The sequence below is a fragment of the Equus przewalskii genome, chromosome 8 (genome assembly GCF_037783145.1).
Source record: "Equus przewalskii isolate Varuska chromosome 8, EquPr2, whole genome shotgun sequence".
Lineage (NCBI taxonomy): Eukaryota > Metazoa > Chordata > Mammalia > Perissodactyla > Equidae > Equus > Equus przewalskii.
In genome coordinates, this window is record NC_091838.1 from 18239262 (window position 1) to 18254175 (window position 14914).

Consider the following 14914-nt stretch of genomic DNA (forward strand, 5'->3'; position numbering starts at 1 on the left):
AAATTCTACTTTCTACCATAAACACTATGGAATTCTCTTGGATAAACACTTCTGGCCTACTTAACTCCTATTGATAGACGATATAACAGAGGATTCCTTAGGAACACCTCTCACTCATGCTCCCAAGTCTCTTCCAAAAGAATCCAGAGCATTCCATATGCTTGGAATTTTAAATCATCCTAGAAAGGCATTCTTTCCTCACAAAGGAATCTAAACCTATTTTTAAAGATACATAATTTAAGCGTAAAAAGAGACACAGTTTTGATTCTCACATTCAGAATGGAGTATCATATACAAAACTAAATTATTAAATCCATGACGGTAAGGTCCATGCTTTATGCAATTTTAACGTCTGGCAAAAAAGTTGTATCTAAGAAATGTTCACTGAATAAACATGTGAATGAATATATGAATGAATACCTGAGTAAGAGGAAAAAATAAGAGAAAGAGAGGGGAAAAAACCACTATTGTTAGCATTTCATTTCTGCTTTTAGCAGTCTGATTGCATAGACAGAGGAAGCATAATAACTAGTAACCAAAGTTATGTATCTCTAGTTACACAGGGTCACAATGGACCCTCTATTGTGTCAAGGAGAAAAAGAAGACAATGCTACAAGGATGATGCCTCCCAACACACTCGGTTTCCCCACTCAGGGAACAAGTAATTTACAGCTTTCTGAAAAGTCATGCGTTTAAGGTGGCCTTTACTATTGTTTTCCTTTTCTTTTCTTTTCTTTTTTAAAGATTGGCCCTGAGCTAACATCTGTTGTCAATCTTCTTTTTATTTTTTCTTCTTCTCCTCAAAGCCCCCAAGTACATAGTTGTATATATTCTAGTTGTACGTCCTTCTAGTTCTCTTATGTGGGACAGCTCCTCAGCATGGCTTGATGAATAGTGCTAAGTACGCAGTGAGGATCCGAACCAGCGAAACCCTGGGCCGCTGAAGCGGAGCGCGGGAACATAACAACTCCTCCACAGGGCTGGCCCTACTACTGTTTTTCAATTCTGCTTGGTAGATATATATGAAAGGACAAAGAAAAATGTGATTCATTTCATTTAAAAATTATTGTCCATACTAAGTTCAATTTTATTTATCGAGTATTTGCTTTTTATTATTGATTCAAATAGTATTTGTAATAATTGTCTTAAAAGACAAATAAGAATACATAATACCTTCTGAATTATTTAAAATTAATTAATTTAAGGTTTAGTCAACAAAAAATACTAACTTCTGAATTCTTATTTTAGTCATCCAGTACCAACATTGAATGGCATTAGAGGTAATCACAGAAGTAAAATTAAGAAGTGTATGGAATAATTTAAATATTGATTATTTTAAATAATAATATTTAAGAATATTTTGTATAATATTTTAAACTATGCATTAACAATGGCATCTCAATTGACTTAATGAGCTAAGAAATATGGTAAGACTTACTTATTCAGAGTTGTTGTCTTCTGATGGTTCTAGTGGCAAGTAAAGCATTAGTGTCATCTTAGGGTCATTTGAAGTGATGTCACTTCACCAAGTACAACATCAGTGACTCTAACATAGTTAACATTATAGCCCAGAACTACATCAATTGGAAGTATTTGGTTTCTATAGTGGTTGTGGGTTAAATAAAATATTTAAGTATATAATCTTTTTTTTTTTTAAAGATTTTATTTTTTCCTTTTTCTCCCCAACGCCCCCTGGTACATAGTTGTGTATTCTTCGTTGTGGGTTCTTCTAGTTGTGGCATGTGGGACGCTGCCTCAGCATGGTCTGATGAGCAGTGCCATGTCCGCGCCCAGGATTCGAACCAACGAAACACTGGGCCGCTTGCAGCGGAGCGCGCGGACTTAACCACTCGGCCACGGGGCCAGCCCCTAAGTATATAATCTTTTCAAAATTAATTTATCTTCTAACATAGCACACTCATAATAAATATTTTATAAAACAAATTACCATGGAACACTTACTTTCTTCTTTTCATTATTATATTACCATAAGAAGCCACTATGTAAAAATAATCAAAGGATAAATTATAGGAAATAATAATAGGCCTTTCCACAAGTGGGTGACTTATCAAGAGATGTCACTACTTTGAGAAGAATACTGTACTCAAACTTCAGCTATAAAGGTATTATTTCAAAGGACTCATTTGGCTTGTACAAACTGAACAAAACAGGCAGAATGTCTGGGATTTAGTTTGTAATAAGAGAAACCTACGATGACATATACTAAAAGGAATGTTAATTAAAAGTACAACTAAAAATTAGTAAAAATATCAACAACTTCCTTTTGTCTATTTTCCAAAGTCTTTAGATTGACTGTAATTTTTTAGCAGTCTAAACTCTAGAGCTTCTCCACAATGCTAATTTCTGCTGTTGCTTCCTTTCTGATAGCATTTTTAAATTACAATGTAATCTTTTTCTTATAATTTTTCTTTTCCAAATTTCCATGAGCATAATTGTATTTCAAATGAATTTTTTAAATCATATCAAATGATTTCTAGCAACAAGAGTAAAATCTCTCACTTTGGTAATCTATAATCTTTTTGCTTGCAAATTTCCAAAATGACTTTGGAGCATGAAAGACAAAATAAATCTAGTGTGTTTTGGAGCCTGAAATGCTGATCAATGACAGATCACCTAGAAATGGTGGATTAAAAACAGCTAGGAAGTACAGACACTGAAGACAGATTCCTGGAGTACCAAAAGTTTAAAAGTGAGGAAGTTGAAAAGGAATCAGAAAAAAAGACTGAAAAGGAATGTGTTGGGAGTCCTCAGCCACCCCCCGCCGGTTTGGTAATTCACTAGAAGGATGCAGAAGTCATTATACGCACAATTATGGTTTATTACAGTGAAAGGATATAAAGCAAAATTAGCTAAGGGAAAAGACACACTGGGCAAAGTCCAGAGGAAACCAGGTGATAACTTCCAAGAGGTCTTTCCAGTGGAATCACACAGGACATGCTTAACACCTTAAATGAGCTAAGAATCTAGCACAGCATCGGGCACATAGTAAGCACTCAACATAGGTTAATTGGTAGTAGTAGCAGCAACAGTAACAGCAGCATTAGCAGTAGCAGTCGAAAGAATAGCACAGTGGGCTTTAATATGATTTTTATTGACCTTTCAAACATTAGGATCCTCCTTAATTTCAATTATCTTCATGGTTTCTCTTGTCATACGTATAAGGTACCAGTAAATATAAGTTTTCTGGCAAATCTCAAAAAACCTACTCATTTTGGGGCTGGCCCCGTGGCCGAGTGGTTAAGTTCGCGCGCTCCACTGCAGGCGGCCCAGTGTTTCGTTGGTTCGAATCCTGGGCACGGACATGGCACTGCTCATCAGACCACGCTGAGGCAGCATCCCACATGCCACAACTAGAAGGACCCACAACGAAGAACATACAACTATTTACCTGGGGGCTTTGGGGAGAAAAAGGAAAAAAATAATAAAATCTTTAAAAAAAAAAAAAAAACCTACTCATTTTGAGCACTTTCAATTGTGGAAAGCAAAGCAAACTTTCTCCCATAAGCCCAATTTTTTTAAATTGGGGAATAACATACAGACAGCAGACAGCACAATCTTACACACACTGCTCGATGAATTTGTACATGTGTATGCACTCTTGTAACCACAACCCAGATTTCCAGCATCTCAGAAGGTACACTTATGCCCCTTCCCCATCAATACCCTCTCTCAGAGTTTACAAGGAGATTTCCATCAATGTAGATTGTGTTGGATCTGTTCTTGAACTTCAAATAAAAAGAATCACAGTTTGTACTCTTTAACATCTCACTTCTTTCACTCAATATTACATCTGTGAGATGTAGTTATACACAGCAGTGGTTATTTTTTTCATATATTTTTCCATTGTATGACCATCACAATTTTTTTAATCCATTCTACTATTGATAAGACATCTCAGCAGTTTCGTTCTGTTTGGGGGGAGGGGTGCTATTATGAACAAAGCTCTACTGACATTCTTACACATGTCTTTCGGGGAACACAAACATGTATTTCTCTTGGCTGTACTCCTAGGAGTGGAATTGTTGAGTCACAGGATGAGGTCACAGGGTTTAGGAGACACTGCCAGTTTTTCAAAGTTTTACCATAATACATTCCCACCAGCAATGAATGAGTCCAGGTGATCCACATCCTTGCCCACTCTTGGTATTCTAAGTCCTTTAAATATCAGACATTATATTTGTGTGCAGTGATGTCTCATGTAGTTTCCATCCGCCTTTTCCTAATGACGACTGGTACTAAGCACTTTTTCAAAAGCATTTGGATTTCCTCTTTGGTGAAATGCCTATCCAAGTCTTTTGCCCATTTTTAAAATTGGGTTGTCTTTTTCCTACTGATTTGTAGATGTTATATACATGTGCACAGATATACACATATACATACGGCTGCCTTTTTGCATTATGTCTTTTGATGAACAGTTCTTAATTTTAATGAAATCCATTTAATCAAACTTCTCTTTTGTCAGTTCTTCTCATGTCCTGTTTAAGAAATCTTCATTTACCCCCAAAGCCTCAAAAACATTCTATGTTTTCTCTAAGAGCTTTCTAGTGTTAGGTTTTACATTTAAGTTAATGATTTTTCTTGAGTTAATACTGTATGTAATGTGAGGTTCTGGTTAAGTTGGGGTTTTTTTGGTATAGATTTTTTGTCTAACTGATCCAGCATCACCTATTGGAAAGACCATCCTTTTCCCCACCAAACTTCAGAGGCACCTATGTTATAAATCAGATGTCTGTATATAACTGGGTTTGTTTCTATGCTTTCTATTCTCTTCCAGTGGTCTACTTGTCATACCAAAACTAAACTGTCTTAATTACCAGAATTTTAGACTAAGTCTTTATATATAACACTTTAAGTTCTCCAACTTTGTTCCTTTTCTTGAAGACTGTCGTGGCTATCCAGGTTCTTTTTCTTGCCTTATAAATCTGCTTATCAAGAAGTCTCCGGGTGGTGCACTGAACCTAGAGATACTGAGGAAAGCTGACATCTTAATGATATTGAATCTTATAACGCATGAAAATGGTCTCTCTCTCCATTTATTTAGGTGTCTTTAAATGATCTCAGTAAAGTTTTGTACAGGTCTTGCTCATATTTTGTTAGAATGATATTTCCAATATGACTATAATAATTTTTTTTCAGTCTCTCTTTCCAATAGTTTGTTGCTAGTATTTAGAAATACAGTTGTTTTGTATAGCCTTGTATCTGGTTACCATGCAAAATTGACTACTAATTCTAATAGTCTGTAGATTCTTTTGAATTTTCTACTTAAACAATCATATAATCTGTGAATAATGACACTTCTTACTTCTTCCTTTACCAACTTTATATCTTTTTTATTGCCTTATTGCACTGATTAGTCCTTCTAGTACAATGCTAAACAACAACAAAAGTAGTGATAGAAGATAACCTTGTGTTGTTCTCGAACTCAAGGAAAAAGCAATCAGTGTTTTTTACCATTAAATACGATGTTAGATGTACAGTTTTTTGTAGCCACATTTTATCAGATTAAGGAAACGGCCTTCTATTCCTAGATTGCTGAGAATTTTTATCTTGATGGCACTGAATCTTATCAAATGTTTTTTCTAGATTTTTTGATAGTCATATGACTTTTCCCTTCATTAATATGATGAATTACACTAAATGACTTTTAAATATTAAATGAATCTTGCATTCTTAGAATAAATCCCAATTGGTCATGGTACTGCAGGAGCTTAAAGATTACCATGCAAGCTGAAACCATGCAGCAATCTTAAAAATCAATGGGAAAATTATGACTGTTCTGTAAACTTCATGAACTTTTGTCAAAACATTAAAAACTCCCTATCAGTTATAAACATACAGAGAAATTTAAAAATAGAAAACTAATAATTATTTAGTACAATGAAATTTAAAACATTAGAACACTGAGACTTAAAACATTTTATTTCTTTGTAAAACACCTATCAAGAGTAATCTGAACACTGCTTGACTTCTTGTCATATAGCTTACAGTATGTCACAAGCATCTTTTCTATGCTTTAGCAACCCTGGTAATGTTGGGAGATTTCTACTCCATGAACACAGAATGTCTCTCCATTTATTCAAACATTCTTTAATTTCTCTCAGCCACATTTTGTGGTTTTCTGCATATAAGTCTTGTACTTTTTGTTAAATTTAATCAAGTATTTTACTCTGTTGCTATTATGAATGGAATTGTTTACTTAACATCATTTTCAGACTATTCATTGCTAATATATAGAAATACAATTAATTTTTGTATATTGATCTTCATATCTTGTGAACTTGCTGAACTCATTTATTCTAATGGTTTTTTTGTGGATTCCTTAGGATTTTTTACCAACAGAATCATTTCATGTGCAACGAAGGAGTTTTACTACTTCTTTCCAACTCTGATCCTTTTTATTTATTCCCTCATTGCCCTGGCTAGAACCTTCAGTACAATGTTGAACAGAAGTGGTAAGAACAGACATCCTTATCTTGCTCCTGCTCTTAGGAGGAAAGTATACAGTCGTAACCATTACATATAATGTTGGCTTTAGGTTTTTCCTAGATGTCCTTCTTCAGGATTAAAACATTTCTTCTAATCTTAATCGGTTGACAGTTTTTATCTTGAATGGGTGTTGTCAAATTTTGATTTTGTCAAATGCTTTTTCTGCATCTATTGAGATTATCAAGTACTTTTTTACCTTAACTCTATTCATCTGGTAAGTGTATTACATTAATTTTGAGATGTTAAAACTAAACCAGCATTCCTGTGATAAATCTCACTTGGCCAGATTGTTAGATTCAATTTGCCCATATTTTGTTAAGGATTTCTGCATCTACATTCATGAGGGATACTGGTCTGTAGTTTTCTTGTGAAAACTTCACCTGATTTTGATATCAAGATAATACTAATCTCACAAAATGTGTTGAGAAGTGTACCTTTCTCTTTCTTTTGTTAAGTTTATGAAGGAATAGTATTATTTCTTCCTTAAATGTTTGGTAGAATTCATCAATGAAGCCATCCAGACGTGAGCTTTTCTTTGTGAAAGATTTTTAATGAAGAATTAGATTTCTTTACATGTTATATAGGTCTAGTCAAATTGTCTATTTCTTCTTGAAGCAGTTTCAGTAATTTGGGTCTTCCTAGAAATCTGTCCATTTTGTCTAAGGTGTCAAACTTGTTGGCACAACGCCACACAATATTAGATACATAAGTCAGCAAACACTAAAAATTTATTAGTGTTAATCAGCTACATGAAATTCTACTTGCATTTGATTTTTAATATCATTTCTACCCCACTTATAAAGAAATTCAAAAAAAGAAAAGATTTCCCCTTTGAAAAAAAGAACAATGGACATATTTTTGAGTTAAAAATATATCAAAATACTCAAGATTTTGGTATTCAATATCTGCTTTATAACAGACTAAAGGAATGTACTTATGTAAGAAATAGAACATTTTTTGCATGAAGAATAGAATTTTATTAAAACGTAACAAAAAAAATAGAAAAGATTTCGGTAGTGACTGCGATGGTTAAATTTTATGTGTCAAGTTGGCTGGGCCACAGTCCTCAGATATTTGGTCAAATATTATGGATGTTTCTAAGAGGATGTTTTTTGGATATTAACATTTAAGTCAATGAATTCTGATAAAGCAGACTGCCCTCCATAACATGGGAGGGACTCCTCCACCTCTGTTGACAGAACCAAGACTGACCTCCCCCAGACAACAAGGAATTCTGCCAGTTGACAATCTTCAGACTTGAAATGCAACATCAGCTCTTCCCTGCTGTACCAGCTTTCCAGCCTATCCTGCAGATTTTGGACTTGCAAGCACCCATAATCACGTGAACCAAATCCTTAAAATAAATAAATCTCTCTCCCTCTCTCTATATATGTATGTACGGACATATGTATGTATATATACCACTGGTTCCGTTTCTCTGGAGAACCATAACAAATACAGTGACTTTCTTTTTAATTGCTAGATTTGAATTAAGATTTTTCTAAATTTAGCATCTTTTTCTTCTCACCAAATTAAAAACGAGATTGTGCTTGAAAATGAATAATTTAAAACGATTTTCTGGGGCCGGCCCGGTGGCGCAGGGGTTAAGTACACACGTTCCGCTTCAGCGGCCTGGGGTTCACCAGTTCAGATTGCGGGTGCACACATGGCACCACTTGGCAAACCATGCTGTGGCAGGCGTCCCATATATAAAGTAGAGGAAGATGGGCACGGATGTTAGCTCAGGGCTGATCCTCCTCCAAAAAACAAAAACAATTTCTAATTCCTAAAATTTTATTAAATAACTTATTGAAAATATTAATCAATTTCTTTTTACTGTGAATTTAGTTTTTCAAAATATATTTCAAAATTGCCACATTTAAAAGCCAACTTCTTTTTCCAAGAGGCATACAGACTCAGTGAATCCTCTTTAAGATTTACAGAGCACCACCCATATGCCAGGTACTTTGCTAGCCCTGGGGAAGATAAAGAGATATAAGTCCCTGCCCAAAGGAACAGCATCTAGACAGTAAACAAGCAAGCAAATAATTTCAATGTAACATAGTAAGTGCTATTTGATACCTTCCAAAACCTACTACAATACTGCAAATACCAATCAGTTTGATATACAATAAATTTTCCTTTCACCCACGGATAAGGGCTGGTTTTTAACAGTTTTATGCCAGGTCTAGGTTGCTTTTTTTTTTTTTTTTAGGAAGATTAGTCCTCAGCTAACATCTGCTGCCAATCCTCCTCTTTTTGCTCAGGAAGACTGGCCCTGAGCTAACATCCATGCCCATCTTTCTCTACTTTATATGTGGGAGGACTACCACAGGATGGCTTGCCAAACGGTGCCATGTCAGCACCTGGGATCCAAACTGGTGAACCCCAGGCCACGGAAGCAGAACGTGTGTACTTAACCACTGAGCCACCGGGCCAGCACCCTAGGCTGCTTTTTTTTTTTTTAACTCAAATTTTACATTCTTTTTTGAAATAAAAAAGGCTCTTCATTGTTTATAACATTATTTCTGAGTTGCAAAAATTCTCTCTCCATTTCCCGTGTTACCATGTTTTCCTCCTGTATTCCCCCATTCAGTTTTGGCTGCCATAATCAGACAGCCATAAAGGGTGAGGATATTTTCCTTCTCACATCTGTGGTGGAAACCTTAGCAGCAGACAGTAACTGCTCAACAGATGAAGTAGATTGTTTCTTAATCTCAAGAGGTCATGATGACAGAGAACATCTTAATCTCAAATTCATGTGCCTGATGCACAGTATATATAGGTCACTGAGACATCAGTGCTTAGAGATGGAGAAAGGTTTATTCAAATTGGCCAAAACAGAAGGCAGGAGGATATGTTCTCTCAAAATCACCTTAACAAGAGAAAAAAAGAGCTAAGGGGTTGGCAGGGGAGTTTCAGTGAAACAAAGGGATAATCCATGTTTCTTTCACTCCAGATAAGCCCTTGGGCAATCTGACTTCTGGGTGTCAACAGCAGAAGGTGGCTGGTTATCTGGTGATTGTAACTTCCTTGAAGGCATTCTCTTTCTTCTATAAAAGAAGCTCATAAATTCTTGTGACCTCTGAGTCACCCTTCAGGTTAAAGAAGAAAACAGCAAATTGACAAGATCAACTTCTTTTCATGTATGTCTGTGTTGGGAACAAGCTTGAAAGGTCTTAACAAATATTTACAGTAACCCTCAGATACCCAGCTTCATTGGTCATGTTCTTGTACTATAAATCACCAAAGTAGTATCCTCAAATGCAAAACACGATCTACCCTACCATATACAAAGAAGAGAAAGGGAGAAGGGTATAAACGTGTGCACAGTCCAGTCATGAAATGATATATAAGAAACTGCTTAACAAAAGAAACTGGAGGAGAAGGTTGGGAGGGTGTAAGATAACAAATAAATATAGATAGACAGATAGACAGACAGACAGATCAATTGATTGATCAATCTCTGCCTCCAGTTCCTGGCACAGAGTTCCTGAAATGCTTGCAATTTTCTAAGTGCCAAGAACATAAGGAGCATCTCTTGTTTGAATATTTGTCTTTGACCCTGTTCCTGTCGCAGGGCTCCTAAAACCCTTGTAAATTCCTAAGTGATAAGAGCACTAGAGCACTAGGAGTATCTTTTGCTCTATTTAAGTGACTGAGTGGGCTCTTAGTTGAGGGCTGGTCACCAGGAAGACCAAGCCATGATTATAAGCTTGGAATTTTCAGCCCCGCCTCCCATTCTCTTGAGAAGGGAGAAGGCTTGAAAATGGAGTTCATGATCAATCATATCAACGTGATGAAGCCTCACTAAACCCAAAAGTACAAAGAGCTTCTGGTTAGCGAACACATGGAGGAGCTGGGAGAGTGGCTCGCCTGGAGAGGGCGTGGAAGCTCCACACCCCTTCCCACATATCTTGCACTAAGCAACTCTTCTATCTAGATGTTCATCTGTATCTTTTATCCTTTAATAAACTGGTACGTATAAGTGTTTCCCTGAGTTCTGTGAGACACTCCAGCAAACTAATCAAACTCAAGGATGGGGTCATTGGAACCTCTGATCTATAGCCAGTTGGTCAGAAGCACAGGTGATAACCTGGGCTTGCAACTGGCATCTAAAGTGAAAGGGTGAGGTAGTCTTGTAGGACTGAACCCTTAACCTGTGGAATCTGATGCTATCCTTGGGTAGATAGTGTCAGAATTGAGTTGAATTGTAGGACACCCAGGTGGTATCCAAGAACTGCTTGTTCATGTGAAGAAAAACCTACACATATTTGGTGACCAGAAGTCTCAGAAGTGAAGTGTTCCATGTAAAAGTAAAAGAGATACACAGGAAATAAAGACATAGTAGGAAAGAACTGGGTTTTTCCCTACACAGGGAGGAAAAAATTGCTAAGTTTTTCCTTTTCAGAGGGTCACAAATTTTCAGGCTATATACTTCTGTACTCTTTATAACTGTTTTGCCGTGTGCATGTTTTTTTAATTTCTTTAATGGGAAATACAAAAGAAAATAACTTCAAACAAAGTAATGATTTTATCCTCATCATTGAGACAGGAACTATATTTCAAAAGTAGTGCAGAAAATTTGCAGATGCTGGGTTAAAATATATGTATACATGAAAAAAATGCTGAAAGTACTGGCTGCATTATTTCATCTATTAAAAATGTCTTCCAGGATATAAAGCATCAAAATCAAACGGATAGTAATGCTCAACCTCTCTACAGGAAAATGCTCAACTTCTCTAAGGAAGAGAAAGAACTAGGAGATGATTTTTTTTAATTGAGTTAATGATAGGTTACAATCTTGTGAAATTTCAGTTGTACATTATTGTCTGTCAGTCGTGTTGTAGGTGCACCCCTTCACCCTTTGTGCCCACCCCCGACCCCACCTTTGCCCTGGTAGCCACTAATCTGTTCTCTTTGTCCACATGTTTAAATTCCTCATATGAGCGGAGTCATACAGAGATTGTCCTTCTCTATCTGGCTTATTTCACTTAATGTAATTCCCTCAAGGTCCATCCACGTTGTTGCAAATGGGATGATTTTGTTCTTTTTTACGGCTGAGTAGTATTCCATTGTATATATGTACCACATCTTCTTTATCCATTCATCTGTTGATGGGCACTTAGGTTGCTTCCACGTCTTGGCTATTGTAAATAATGCTGCAATGAACATTGGGGTGCATGGGACTTTTGGAATTCTTGATTTCAGGTTCTTTGGATAGATACCCAGTAGTGGGATAGCTGCATCATATGGTAGTTCTATTTTTAATTTCTTGAGGAATCTCCATACTGTTTTCCATAGTGGCTGCACCAGTTTGCATTCCCACCAGCAGTGTATGAGGGTTCCTTTTTCTCCACAACCTGTCCAACATTTGCTACTATTTGTTTTAGTTATTTTTGTCATTCTAATGGGTGTAAGGTGATATCTTAGTGTAGTTTTGATTTGCATTTCCCTGATGCACAGCATTGATGAACATCTTTTCATGTGCCTATTGGCCATCTGTATATCTTCTTTGGAGAAATGTCTGTTCATTTCCAGATGATTTTTAACTGAGGTGTGATAGATCTAATTTAAAAAGATTAATGGAAGCATTTCTCAACGTAATGGTTATTAAGCATGAAAATTACTAAGAGAAGTCAAAGAATTTCTTTAATAAAAGAACCACACATATTATGCATAAAAATGGTTGAGAGAGATAGAAGACATCATTTGCTTTTACAGATCATTTTCAGCTGACTCTCACAATTTCATTAAATCTGAGTTATCCTAATAAACTTCTTACCAAGGATATCATTTCATAAGCTTATATGGCCTAAACCATGTACACTCTGTGTATAATAATAAATTTGGCTAGTCTTTGTCTCTCGTTAGTGGGAGGTAACTTCTAAATCCTCAAAATTTTCTAAGCTATGGGAGTGTCTTTGTTATTCATGGAAGGTCCATACAACCATACCTGATAGTTTATACTAATAAGGTGACTCATAGTGAGCCCCTAGTTCATGCTAAAGAGATGACCCAAATGGGGACTAGTCACACCAGAAAGATCAACTATGTGATTAGACAGTTGAACCTCTGAGACATCTGACATCAGCCTGACCTTAGGGGAAAGTAGGCGGTCTGGAGACTGAGCTACATGGGCAATGATTCAGTCATGCCTACAAAATGAAAGCCCATTAAGAACTCTGGACTCCAAAGCTCAGATGAGCATCCTGGTTGGCAATACTCTACAGTGCTAAATTTTGATGTGCCGGGAGGGTGACAACACCCCTGATGCTGATAGAAACTTCATGTTTGGATCCTCCCAAACCGTGCCCTATGCTTCTCTCTCTTTGGCTGGTTCTGATTTGTATCTTTTTGCTATAATAAAACTTTAGTAATAAGTATAGCACTTTCCTGAGTTCTGTGAGTCATTCCAGTGAATTATCAAACTTGAAAGGATAGTGGAAACTCCCATATTTGTACCCAGCTGGTAAGAAGTGAGAATGACCTGTGGACCCCCAAACTTGCAGCTGATGTCTGAGGTAAGAGAAGTCTTGTGGAGGACTGTGTCCCTAATCTGTGAAGTTTGGTCCAACTCTGGATAGTTGGTGTCAGAAGTCATTGTAATGCTCCTCAAAATCCTTTTGAGAGAGGATGGTGGAAGAACGAGCCATATAGATAAGCATTATCCAAGATATCATCAGTATCTAAACAGAAATGAATTTACACAATCATAAAAATGTAGTGTTACTTGACAGTTGTATTGTGAACTATCAATAGACTATTTTCATTGGCTAAAATGAATATTAACAGTTTATATATCACTGATAGCTACTATACTTAATTACTCAAAGTGTGGTGTCACAGAGCTTTCATTCAATATATAGTTTCCAAACTTGATGTTTATTAAACCAGTTTGTTTTATAATTCCTAGAAGAGAGCACTTAAGGAAAACTCTCTGTTGGAAAATTATTTTACATTTTTCCTAGTGTCAAAAATTACGTATTTGGCCTAATTTTAAGGCTGCAAATATTCAAGCAAGAAGTCAGTAACAATGTGGATACGATATCAAACTATGTCTTATTCTTTTTTTTCTAATTTTTTTTTTCAGGAAGATTAGCCCTGAGCTAACTACTGCCAATCCTCCTCTTTTGCTGATGAAGACTGGCCCTGAGCTAACATCCGTGCCCATCTTCCTCTACTTTATACGCGGGACGCCTACCACAGCATGGCTTTTGCCAAGTGGTGCCATGTCCACACCCAGGATCCAAACTGGTGAACTCCGGGCCGCCGAGAAGCGGAATGTGCGAATTTAACTGCTGTGCCACTGGGCCGGCCCCTGTATTATTCTTTAACAAGACTCAATGTGCATCAAAAATAATTAATTATTGCTTCAGTTGGCAATAAAAGAAACATTCCATAAATATTAAATTCTAGACACCCAAGAGAATTGTTTATTTTTACAATGGAGACCTTCATTCATTCATTCAAAATATCTTCTCTAAGCACCAAAGTGCCAGGCATCGTGCTAGGCAGCGAATATACAAAGGCAGGCAAGTTAGCATGCCATTGTGGTACAAGAGAGAGCTGAACAAGTTCAAAACTATTCTTCAAGGGGAGATCCAACGCCACAGGAACACAAGGCAGGAATGGCCAACATCATTTGGTAAAAGTAATGAAAGGGTAAAACTATCATACAGAAAACAAGAAGCCATTGAAGGGTTTGAAGCAAAAACTAACATGATCAGATTTGTTTTGTGGAAGGATAACGAGCAGAAAAGAGACTTAGAGAGGACTAGTCGTAAAACACAAACAACACTAGAAAAAAAATCCAAGTAAGAGATAATGTAAGCCTACATAAAATAATGTCTGTGGGAATAGAGAAAAGTAAATTTATTTGAGGTTTAGGCATGAGAATCAACTGGACTTGTATAATTACTTGCTATGGGATCTAAAAGGAAGAGAGGAGTCAAGAATGACTAAACAGCCAGCTCACTGGATCACAAAAATATCTGAGAGGAGTAAGTTAATTTTGTATGTGCTGATTTTGTCCTATGACATCCAAGTACAGATGTCCAGTAGAAAATTAGATATATGGGTCTGGGGGCCATCCCCATGGCCAAGTGGTTAAGTTTGCACGCTCCGCTTCAGCGGCCCAGGGTTTCACTGGTTTGGATCCTGGGCGCGGATATGGCACTGCTCATCAGGCCACGCTGAGGCGGCGTCCCACATGCCACAACTAGAAGGACCCACAACTAAAATATACAACTATGTACTGGGGGGCTTTGGGGAGGAAAAAGCAGAAAAAAAAAAAGGAAGATTGGCAACAGTTGTTAGCTCAGGTGCCAATCTTTAAAAAAAAAAAGAAAATTAGATATATTGGTCTGGAGTTCATAAAAGAAAGTGGGATTGGAATAAAGATTTA

At 36.7% G+C, this 14914-nt stretch overlaps 1 protein-coding gene and 1 long non-coding RNA gene across 11 annotated transcripts in view; one reads left to right on the forward strand and one right to left on the reverse strand.

Annotated features, from left to right (window-relative positions):
- Positions 1-14914, reverse strand: part of CSPP1 (centrosome and spindle pole associated protein 1) — a 160686-nt gene that overhangs the window by 121144 nt on the left and 24628 nt on the right. For 2 of the 10 annotated variants that reach the window (XM_070631525.1, XM_070631524.1), the window contains exon 1: positions 1439-1474. The exons of the other annotated variants lie outside the window; for them this stretch is intronic. The gene's annotated coding sequence lies outside the window, so the exon portion shown is untranslated. Of the gene's footprint in view, positions 1-1438; positions 1475-14914 lie in introns of those variants that run through there. 10 annotated transcript variants of the gene reach the window in all.
- On the forward strand, positions 570-7894 carry LOC139085216 (uncharacterized). The gene is made up of 2 exons (XR_011543367.1): positions 570-697; positions 7707-7894. It is a non-coding gene; the product is annotated as an uncharacterized lncRNA (long non-coding RNA).